Source organism: Arachis ipaensis, chromosome B7 (assembly GCF_059453495.1).
Source record: "Arachis ipaensis isolate K30076 ecotype BB chromosome B7, ASM5945349v1, whole genome shotgun sequence".
In the NCBI taxonomy this organism is placed as follows: Eukaryota; Viridiplantae; Streptophyta; class Magnoliopsida; order Fabales; family Fabaceae; genus Arachis; species Arachis ipaensis.
The window spans coordinates 115,900,489-115,912,854 of NC_142442.1; the positions used below are offsets into that span (position 1 = coordinate 115,900,489).

At 40.8% G+C, this 12,366-nt stretch overlaps 1 non-coding gene across 1 annotated transcript; it reads left to right on the top strand.

The window, feature by feature from the left end:
- Positions 1-2,137: 2,137 nt before the first annotated feature.
- LOC148553824 (small nucleolar RNA R71) lies at positions 2,138-2,245 on the top strand. Its single transcript, XR_015893698.1, has one exon. It is a non-coding gene; the product is annotated as a small nucleolar RNA R71 (small nucleolar RNA).
- The last annotated feature ends 10,121 nt before the right edge of the window (positions 2,246-12,366 follow it).

The following is a 12,366-nucleotide window of genomic DNA, read 5'->3' on the forward strand; positions in this document are numbered from 1 at the left end:
CTAAAAATATTCTGTGCTCACATGCTTGAGGGTTGATGCCTACTATATCTGCCAAACTCCACCCAATTGCCTTCTTGTGCCTCCTCAGCACACTAAGTAACTGCTCTTCTTGTTGAGAAGTGAGTTCCCTTGCAATGATAACTGGACACTTTTGCTTGTCCTCAAGGTAAGCATATTTGAGGTGTGGAGGAAGGGGTTTTAATTCTAACTTCTGGTCATGGTCAGGCTCTGGGTTGTTTGGAGCTGGTAACAATGGTAAAGCACTGTCATTGTCCTCTGAAAATGTCCCCACACTTGGACCTTGTCCTATGTGCTTCTCCTCTAATTCCTCCTGGTGAACTTCAGCTACAGTTTCATCTATGATGTCACACTGGAAGATAGAATAATCTTCTGGAGGGTGCTTCATAACTCCATTCAGGTTGAAACTTACTAAGCGACCATCTATTTCAAAAGAGTATGTTCCTGAAAAGCATCCAATTTGAACTTTGATGTCTTCAGGAAAGGTCTTCCAAGTAGGATTGATGATGGCTTCTCTGAGTCATTTTGGGGCATCTCCAGAATATAAAAATCAGTGGGGAATGTGAGTCCTTTAATGCCCACTAATACATCTTCAGCAACTCCAACCACTGTAATAATGCTCTTATCTGCTAACACAAAATGAGCTGCCGACCTTTTTAAGGGAGGGAGCCTCAAAATATCATATATAGACAAAGGCATTACTCACACATGCTCCTAAATCACACATGCAGTCAGAAATTATCACACCACCAATAGTATAATTAACTATACAAGGACCTGGGTCACTACACTTTTCAGGTAAACCTCCCATTAAAGCAGATATGGAACTACCTAAAGGAATAGTTTCTAATTCATTAATTTTGTCTTTATGTATACATAAATCTTTTAGAAACTTTTCATATTTAGGTACCTGTTAAATAACATCAAAAAGAGGAACAGTTACCTCAACCTTTTTGAATATCTCTACCATTTTGGGATCAGGTTCCAGCTGCTTCCTGGGCTTCCTTGCAAGTTGTGGAAATGGGATAGGAGTGGTGTCTTCTGCAGTATCTGTGCCCTGTGGTGCTTCCTCCTGTGGTTGAACTTCTTCTTTTCCAGCTATGTCCTGCGTGTCCTCTTCCTCTTCAACATCTTCTATTTCCACTACCTCTTCAGCTGAGGCGTGTTCTGGTGGGCTTGGCTCCTCTTGATTCCTCTCCTGCAGTGTGGTTCCGGACCTTAGGGTGATGGCATTAATGTCACCCTTGGGATTGGGTAATGGTTGAGAGGGGATTCCACTGGAGCTCAAAGGCTGGTTATTGGAGTTATTCATTGATCCAATCTGTGAGACAAGAGCTTGCAGAGTAGCGATCAGACCATTTAGAGAGGCATTAATGTTATTTTCCATGGTCTGTTGTCTCTGATCAATGGATTGTAGTAAATCATCATTAGAAGATGAGGAAGGATAAGTAATTTGAGAGGTCTCCTGTTGGATATTCTGTGGTCCTTGGGATTGTCTTAGGTGAGGCGCTCTGTAAGGCTGGTTCTGGTTCTGCTGTCTGTTGTTGTTATTATTTCACCTCTGATTTCCCTGATTGTCTCTGCCTCCTCTATTGTTGTTGTTGTCCCTCCAATTCTGGTTAGAATTGTCCTGCCATCCATGGTTATAGTTGCCACCTTGATTGTACCCTTGGTTGGGGCGGTCATAGAAGTTATGAATGGCTGCCACGGTATTGTCTTCCTGCTAGAGCTGCGGACACTCATCAGTATAGTGGCTATAATCAGCACAGATTCCGCAAACTCTCTGTGGGACTAACTGTTGGTTTTGCTGTGGTGGAGAAGGTTGAGCTTGCTGAACTTGTTGTTGATTCAATTGCATCTACTTCAGCATGTTGGTTATTTCACAGATACTCTGAGTCAGAGCAGCAGTCTCTCTGCTAGAGGATACTTCTGCAACAGCTTTTGAACGGCCTTGTTCCTGCCTATGATTCCGAGTCGATTCAGCTAAGTCGCTAATCAATTGCCATGCCTCATCAGTGGTCTTGTACTTTTTCATAGACCCATTGCTAGCACTTTCCAATGTGGTCTTATCTTGGGGCCTCATGCCTTGTGTGACGTAACCAAGCAATACTATCTTGTCAATCATATGGTGGGGGCATGCTTCCAGAAGATTATTGAAGCGCTCCCAGTATTCATAGAGAGTTTCAGATTCATCCTGGACAATCATGGAAATGCCTTTCCTCAGTTTATTAGTAACTTCAGCTGGAAAGAATTTTTCCAAGAATTCTCTTCTCAGTGTATCCCAGTTGGATACAGTTGCTGCTGGTTGAGTGTAGTACCGCCCTCTTGCCTTCCCCTCAAGAGAAAACGGGAAAGCTTTCAGCAAAATTGAAGTTTCATCTGCACCATCACGCCTGACAGTAGAACAGACTGCTTGAAAATCTCTCAGGTGCTTGATAGGCTCTTGAGCAGGTAAGCCATGAAACTTGGGCATCAAATTGAGCAGTGCGGTCTTTATTTCAAAGTTTATAGCCACCGCTGGGTGATGCGCTTGAAATGGTTGCATTGTAAAATCAGGGGCTCCAGCCTCCTGGATAGTAACTCTCCTAGCTGCTGCCATGTTACCTGCACGTAAATCAACCAAATCAGTAAAACGGAGGCTGGTTTCTTTCTCAAGTGACGTTTCAGATCCGCCCTCAGAGAGGACTAACCGACGCCGAGCTTGCCTTATTCGTGAAATAGTTCTTTCAATCTCAGGATCAAATACTAGCAAGTTTGGATCAGGAAGTGAACGCGTCATCTAACGAAAGAAACAACTAGCTCATGGTAGCAAGATAAAATAAAATGAAAATAAATAAAATCCAATTAATAACTTTAGAACTCTATTGCAACTCCCCGACAACGGCGCCAAAAATTGACGTGGCGGAAATTGGCTAATTAAGAATTGATATAAGTTGTGCGTTGCAAGTATAGTTCTTAACCAACCAGAAATCCGCTTATCAATTTAGAAAGGTTGTCACAAAAATTAAAATTTAAAATACTGGGAGTATGAATCCCAGGTCATCTCCCAACGAGTTGCAGAAAGGTGTGCTATTTCATTAATCAGATATTTTCAGAAAGAGTTTGAGTTGAATAAACAGAAAATTAAATTGGGGGAATTAAGTAATTTAAATAAAAGCCTTGATTGGGAGTAGATTAGTTGGAAGCCCCATTCTTGTTGCAGTACTCTCAAGATTAATTGATAATTGAAGGTTGTTCTATTTAGTTATCCCTTACTAAATAAGGGAAAGTCAAACAAGTTGGAATGATGTTTCTACTCACAAGTCCCAATCCGCTTACTTGGAAGGATTGGCGTTAGTGACTAGAGAGCCATCCAACAATGAATCCAATTACAATCTCTCTTTTGAGTATTCCAACTCAAGGGTTCCTTTCAATCAACTCCCCATCAAGTTAGGGAACTACTCGCTAATTGTGATTATGGAACACATAACATAGACAAGGGAATTAAAGAAAGACATGATAAATAAAACTCAAAGAAATCAATAAAAAATAAAAGTAACTCTTGTATTAATAATTCTAAAATAATCCAATAGTAACATTGAGTAAATTAAAGGACATGGAAGAGTAAAGCCAAGTAAAGAAAACGAACTAGAATGACAAAGTCTTGATGAGGTAATAACTCTTCTCAATATCCCAATGCAAAGAGCAATCGAATTAAAAATCCTAAGAACTATGAATGTGTGGAGAGAAAACCTAGAGGAGGAGTAAAACTAGATCTAAAAACTAAAAACTGTGTAGAATGAATGTTGCTTTTGGTTTCTGCATGTCCTCTGGCTCTAGTCTGCTTTTTCGGGCCGAAAACTGGGTCGAAATAGGGCCCAAAATCGCCCCCAGCGAATTCTGCAGATTATGCAGATCGCGCATGTCACGCAATCGCGTCATTCATGCGAACGCGTCATGCGGCGTTTTGCTTTGCCACGCGGGCGCGTCGTCCACGCCTCCGCATCACTTGTGCTATTCCAATCCGCGTGGTCGCGTGAGCCATGCGGCCGCGTCACTGCGATTTCCTCTCTTCCACGCGGTCGCGTGAGCCATGCGGCCGCGTCACTTCTCGCTGGTCATCTCCTTAATTTCTTGTGTTCCTTCCATTTTTGCAAGCTTCCTTTCCAATCTCCAACTCATTCATGCCCTATAAAGCCTGAAACACTTAACACACAGATCACGGCATCGAATAGAATAAAGGAGAATTAAAATACATAATTAAAAGTCTCTAGGAAGCAAGTTTTCAATCATGTAATAATTTTAGGAAGGATATATAAATGCATGCTAATCATATGAATAAGTGGGTAAAGATCATGATAAAATCACACAATTAAACACATTATAAACCATAAAATAGTAGTTTATCAGTATCGAAGGAAAGGGAATCAATAGATGGGATTCATACTATTAAGAAGTCCCAAGCTAAAGGGAAAGAGAAAAAGCAAGCAACCACCCCATTTCTTTACTTGAATAACGGAGTTCCAGAAGAGGTCCAATGGTACGCTCCATGCCTGGTCTACAATACATGAACTACCAGTTCAATTTGAAAGTTATAAACATACCGGATGGTTCAATAAAAAGTACTTGAAAACGAGCAACCATAATAAGAATATGGAGGGGTTGATCTTCCCAAGTGGAATTGGCTTTGTTTTAAGTGCATGCAGTGAGACAACCAATACAGCTCGTATTGAACCAGGCTTGTTGGAAGAGACAGATGGATATGGATCCAGAGTTGTGCCCAGGATTAATAAACAACTTGTTTTTATTGGACCACTGGGAATAGAACACTTTGATATGCAAAATCGTGATCGTTCATTCCTTGGTAACGGCGCTGAAAACTTTATACGCACGTTCATAATCTTAGTCCTTTTTCACAACTTCGCACAACTAACCAGCAAGTGCACTGGGTCGTCCAAGTAATAAACCTTACGTGAGTAAGGGTCGATCCCACGGAGATTGTCGGCTTGAAGCAAGCTATGGTCACCTTGCAAATCTCAGTCAGGCGGATTCAAATGGTTATGGTGAATTGATAATTAAAATATAATTAAAATATAAAATAGGATAGAAATACTTATGTAATTCATTGGTGAGAATTTCAGATAAGCGTATAGAGATGCTTTTGTTCCTCCTGAACCTCTGCTTTCCTGCTATCTTCATCCAATCATTCCTACTCCTTTCCATGCCAAGATTTATGTAGAGCATCACCGTTGTTAATGGCTACTTCCCGTCCTCTCAGTGAAAATGGTCCAAGATGCGCTGTCACTGCACGGCTAATCATCTGTCGGTTCTCGATCATACTGGAATAGGATTCAGTAATCCTTTTGCGTCTGTCACTACGCCCAGCACTCGCGAGTTTGAAGCTCGTCACAGCCATCCCTTCCCAGATCCTATTTGGAATACCACAGACAAGGTTTAGACTTTCCGGATCTCAAGAATGGCCGCCAATAATTCTAGCCTATACCACGAAGACTCTAACCGTAGATCAGAAGGCTAAGAGATACACATTCAAGCTTGTTTACATGTAGAACGGAAGTGTTTGTCAGGCACGCGTTCATAAGTGAGAATGATGATGAGCGTCACATAATCATCACATTCATCATGTTCTTGTGTGCGAATGAATATCTTAGAGAAGAAATAGGCTTGAGTTGAATAGAAAAACAATAGTACTTTGCATTAATTCATGAGGAACAGTAGAGCTCCACACCTTAATCTATGGTGTGTAGAAACTCTACCATTGAAAATACATAAGTGATGAAGGTCCAGGCATGGCCGAATGGCCAGCCCCCATAAAGGTCTAAGATCAGACGGACCCTTAACATGATAGTAAAAAGTTCTATTTATACTAAACTAGTTACTAGGGTTACAGAAATAAGTAAACGATGCAGAAATCCACTTTCGGGCCCACTTGGTGTGTGCTTGGGCTGAGCATTGAAGTTTTCATGTGTAGAGGTCTTCCTTGGAGTTAAACGCCAGTTTGTAACCTGTTTCTGGCGTTTAACTCCAGAATAGGGTAGAGAGCTGGCGTTGAACGCCAGTTTGCGTCGTCTAAACTCGGGCAAAGCATGGACTATTATATATTGATGGAAAGCCCTGGATGTATACTTTACAACTAAATTAAGAGCGCACCATTTGGACTCCTGTAACTCCAGAAAATCCACTTTGAGTGCAGGGAGATCAGAATCCAACAGCATCTGCAGTCCTTCTTCAGCCTCTGAATCTGATTTTTGCTCAAGTCCCTCAATTTCAGCCAGAAATTAGCTGAAATCACAGAAAAACACACAAACTCATAGTAAAGTCTAGAAATATGAATTTTATTTAAAAACTAATAAAAATATATTAAAAACTAACTAAATCATACTAAAAACTATGTAAAAACAATGCCAAAAAGCGTATAAATTATCCGCTCATCACAACACCAAACTTAAATTGTTGCTTGTCCCCAAACAACTGAAAATCAAATAGGATAAAAAGAAGAGAATATACTATAAATTCCAAAATATCAATGAAACTTAGCTCCAATCAGATGAGCGGGACTAGTAGCGTTTTGCCTCTTGAATAGTTTTGGCATCTCACTTTATCCATTGAAGTTCAGAATGATTGACATCTATAGGAACTTAGATTTTAGATAGTGTTATTGATTCTCCTAGTTCAGTATGTTGATTCTTGAACACAGCTACTTTATGAGTCTTGACCGTGGCCCTAAGCACTCTGTTTTCCAGTATTACCACCGGATACATACATGCCACAGACACATAACTGGGTGAACCTTTTCAGATTGTGACTCAGCTTTACTAAATTCCCCAATTAGAGGTGTCCAGGGTTCTTAAGAACACTCTTTTTTTGCTTTGGACCTTGACTTTAACCGCTCAGTCTCAAGTTTTCACTTGACACCTTCACGCCACAAGCACATGGTTAGGGACAGGTTGGTTTAGCCGCTTAGGCCAGGATTTTATTCCTTTAGGCCCTCCTATCCACTGATACTCAAAGCCTTTTCCTTTTTATTACCCTTGCCTTTTGGTTTTAAGGGCTATTGGCTTTTTGCTCTTGCCTTTTGGTTTAAAGAGCTTTTGGCTTTTTCTGCTTGCTTTTTCTTTCTCTTTCTCTTCTTTTTTTTTCGCCATTTTTCTTTTCTTTTTTTTCGCAAGCTTTTGTATTCACTGCTTTTTCTTGCTTCAAGAATCAATTTTATGATTTTTCATATTATCAAATAACATTTCTCCTTTTTCATCATTCTTTCAAGAACCAACATATTTAACATTCATAAACCACAATATCAAAAGACATATGCACTGTTCAAGCATTCATTCAGAAAACAAAAAGTATTGTCACCACATCAAAATAATTAAACTAGTTTCAAGGATGAATTCGAAACCATGTACTTCTTGTTCTTTTGTTTTTAGAACAGTTTTCAATTAAGAGAGGTGATGGATTCATAGGACATTCATAGCTTTAAGACATAGACACTTAAACACTAATGATCATGTAATAAAGACACAAACATAAATAAACATGAAGCATAGTAAACGAAAAACAGGAAAATAAGAACAAGGAGATTAAGGAACGGGTCCACCTTAGTGAGGGTGGCGTCTTCCTCTTCTTGAAGAACCAATGGTGCTCTTGAGCTCCTCTATGTCTCTTCCTTGTCTTTGTTGCTCCTCCCTCAAAGCTCTTTGATCTTCTCTAATCTCATGGAGGATGATGGAGTGCTCTTGGTGCTCCATCCTTAGTTGTCCCATGTTGGAACTTAATTCTCCTAGGGAAGTGTTGATTTGCTCCCAATAGTTTTGTGGAGGGAAGTGCATCCCTTGAGGCATCTCAGGAATTTTATGGTGAGGAATTTTCTTATGCTCTTGTTGAGGTCCATGATCTCTTGTTTGTTCCATCCTTTTCTTAGTGATGGGCTTGTCCTCATCAATGAGGATGTCTCCCTCTATGTCAATTCCAGCCGAATTGCAGAGGTGGCAAATGAGGTGAGGAAAGGCTAACCTTGCCAAAGTGGAAGACTTGTCAGCCACCTTATAGAGTTCTTGAGGTATAATCTCATGAACTTCCACTTCCTCCCCAATCATGATACTATGGATCATGATGGCCCGGTCTACAGTAACTTCAGACCGGTTGCTAGTAGGAATAATTGAGCATTGAATAAACTCCAACCATCCTCTAGCTACAGGCTTAAGGTTCGATCTTCTCAACTGAACCGGCTTGCCTCTTGAGTCAACTTTCCATTGAGCTCCTTCCACACATATGTCCATGAGGACTTGGTCCAACCTTTGAAAAAGTTGATCCTTCTAGTGTAGGGGCGTGCGTTTTCTTGCATCATTGGCAAGTTGAACGCCAACCTTACATTTTCCGGACTGAAATCTAAGTATTTCCCCCGAACCATGGTAAGCCAATTCTTTGGATTCGGGTTCACACTTTGATCATGGTTCCTAGTGATCCATGCGTTTGCATAGAACTCTTGAACCATTAAGATCCCGACTTGTTGAATAGGATTAGAGAGAACTTCCCATCCTCTTCTTTTAATCTCTTGTCGGATCTCCGGATATTTGCTCTTTTTGAGCTTGAAAAGAACATCAGGGATCACTTTTTTCTTGGCCACAACTTCATAGAAGTGGTCTTGATGGACCTTTGAGATGAATCTCTCCATCTCCCATGACTCAGAGGTGGAAGCAATTTCCTTCTCTTTCCTCTTTCTTGAGGTTTCTCTGGCCTTAGGTGCCATTAATGGTTATAGAAAAATAAAAAGCAATGCTTTTACCACATCAAACTTAAAATATTTGCTCGTCCCCGAGCAAAAGAAGAAAGAAAGAAGGAGAAGAGGAAGAAAAATGGAGGAGAGGGAGAGAGGTATGTATTCGGCCAAGGGGAAGAAGAGATGGTTGTGTTGTGTGAAAATGAAGAAGGAATGAGGGGTTTATATAGGAGTGGAGGGAGGTTTAGGGTTTGGCCATTAGAGTTGGGTTTGGGAGGGAAAAGAGTTTGAATTTTGGAGGTAGGTGGGGTTTTTGGGGAAGAGAGGATGGATGTGAATGGTGAAGAGGTGATGGGGAAAAGTGATTGAGGTGATTGGTGAAGGGTATTTGTGGAAGAGAGTTATGAAAAGGTGTGAAGAGGAGAGAAGAAGATGTGGGGTAGGTGGAGATCCTGTGGGGTCCACAGATCCAGTGGGTCAAGGACTTAACATCCCTGCTCTAATTAGGCATGTAAAACGCCCTTAGCATGCATGTCTGGCGTTAAACGCCAGCTTGCTGCTTGTTTTGGGCATTAAACGCCCAAATGTAGCCTGTTTCTGGCATTTAACGCCACTTCCATGCTCTGTTCTGGCGTTAAACGCCAGTCTGGTGCTTGTTTCTGGCGTTTAACGCCAGCTTGATGCTTCTTTCTGGCGTTAAACGCCAGCTTGATGCTTCTTTCTGGCGTTAAACGCCAGTTTGATGCTTCTTACTGGCGTTTAAACGCCAGTAAGTTCTTCCTCCAGGGTAAGTTGTTTTTAATGCTATTTTTCATTTTGTTTTTGATTTTTCAGTAGTTTTTGTGAATCCACATGATCATCAACCTAAAAAAACATAAAATAACAATAGAAAATAAATAGATATAATTAAATAACATTGGGTTGCCTCCTAACAAGCGCTTCTTTAATGTCAATAGCTTGACAGTGAGCTCTCATGGAGCCTCACAGATGTTCAGACCATTGTTGGGACCTCCCAACACCAAACTTAGAGTTTGAATGTGGGGGTTCAATACCAAACTTAGAGTTTGGTTGTGGCCTCCCAACACCAAACTTAGAGTTTGACTGTGGGGGTTTTGGTTGACTCTGTAGTGAGAGAAGCTTTTCATGCTTCCTCTCCATGGTTATAGAAGGAGATCCTTGAGTTTTAAACACAAAGTTGTCCTCATTTAGTTGCAGGACCAACTCTCCTCTGTCCACATCAATCACAGCTTTTGCTGTGTCTAGGAAGGGTCTTCCAAGGATGATGGATTCATCCTCATCCTTCCCAGTGTCTAGGATTATGAAATCAGCAAGGATGTAAAGGCCTTCAACCTTTACTAACTGGTGCACGAATTGTAAATCACACTTTTTACAACTCATACCACTAACCAACAAGTGCACTGGGTCGTCCAAGTAATACCTTACGTGAGTAAGGGTCAATCCCACGGAGATTGTTGGCTTGAAGCAATCTATGGTTATCTTGTAACTCTTAGTCAGGAAAACAATAAAATAATTCACTTATCAATTTTGATTGCAAGGAATAAAAGGGGCAGAACACAAATTATACTTGTATGTACTGGTGGAGAATATGTTGGAGTTTTGGAGATGCTTTGTCTTCTGGAATTCTGCTTTCCTCTGTTTTCTGATTCATGCACGCACGTCCTCTTATGGCAAACTGTGTGTTGGTGGATCACCGTTGTCAATGGCTACCATCCATCCTTCCAGTGATAAGGGTCCAAATGCACTGTCACCGCACGGCTAATCATCTGCAGGTTCTCAATCGTACCGGAATAGGATTTACTATCCTTTTGCATCTGTCACTACCCCCAGCACTCTCGAGTTTGAAGCTCGTCACAGTCATTCAATCCCTGAATCCTACTCGGAATACCACAGACAAGGTTTAGACTTTCCAGATTCTCTTGAATGCTGCCATCAATCTAGCTTATACCACGAGGATTCTGATTAAGAGATCCAAGAGATATTCATTCATTCTATAGTGGAACGGAAGTGGTTGTCAGGCACGCGTTCGTGGGGGAATGATGATGATTGTCACGTTCATCATATTCACATTGAAGTGTGAATGGATATCTTAGATAGGAACACGCATGTTTGAATGGAAAACAGAATTACTTGCATTAATTCATTGAGACACAGCAGAGCTCCTCACCCTCAACAATGGAGTTTAGAGACTCATGCCGTCAAAAGGTACAAAGTTCAGATCTGAAAATGTCATGAGATGTGAAAATAAACCTCTAAAAGTTGTTTAAATACTAAACTAGTAACCTAGGTTTACAGAAAATGAACAAACTATGATAGATGGTGCAGAAGTCCACTTCTGGGGCCCACTTGGTGTGTGCTGGGACTGAGACTTAAGCTAATCACGTGCATAGGGCTGTTTTGGGCGTTCAACGCCAGCTTTGGATCGAATTCTGGCGTTGAACTCCAACTCCTAACTTGTTTCTGGCGCTGGATGCCAGACAGCAGCATGGAACTGGCGTTGAACGCCAGTTTACGTCGTCTATCCTTGAGCAAAGTATGAACTATTATATATTTATGGAAATCCCTGGATGTCTACTTTCCAACGCAATTGGAAGCGCGCCATTTGGAGTTCTGTAGCTCCAAAAAATCCACTTTGAGTGCAGGGAGGTCAGAATCCAACAGCATCAGCAGTCCTTTTTCAGCCTGAATAAGATTTTTGCTCAGCTCCCTCGATTTCAGCCAGAAAATACCTGAAATCACAGAAAAACACACAAACTCATAGTGAAGTCTAGAAATATGAATTTTGCCTAAAAGCTACTGAAAATAGACTAAAAACTAACTAAAACACACTAAAAACTATATGAAATTAACCCCAAAAAGCGTATAAAATATCCGCTCATCACAACACCAAACTTAAACTGTTGCTTGTCCTCAAGCAACTAGATAAATAAAATAGAACACAAATAATTTAAGAAGCAATAATATCTCAGATTTTTTGAGTGAAGCTCAGATTCTAATTAGATGAGCGGGACTAGTAGCTTTTTGCTTCTGAACAATTTTGGCATCTCACTTTATCCATTGAAGCTCAGAGTGATTGGCATCTATAGGAACTCAGAATTCAGATAGTGATATTGATTCTCCTAGTTTAGTATGTTGATTCTTGAACACAGCTACTTTATGAGTCTTGGCCGTGGCCCTAAGCACTTTGTTTTCCAGTATTACCACCGGATACATAAATGCCACAGACACATAATTGGGTGAACCTTTTCAGATTGTGACTCAGCTTTGCTAAAGTCCCCAATTAGAGGTGTCCAGGGTTCTTAAGCACACTCTTCTTTTTGCTTTGGACCTTGACTTTAACCGCTCAGTCTCAAGTTTTCACTTGACACCTTCACGCCACAAGCACATGGTTAGGGACAGCTTAGTTTAGCCGCTTAGGCCGGGATTTTATTCCTTTAGGCCCTCCTATCCACTAATGCTCAAAGCCTTGGGATCCTTTTTATTTACCCTTGCCTTTTGGTTTTAAGGGTTATTGGCTTTTTGCTCTTGCCTCTTGGTTTTAAGAGCTTTTGGCTTTTTCTGCTTGTTTTTTCTTTCTATTTTTTTTTCTGCAAGCTTTGTTCTTTGCTGCTTTTTCT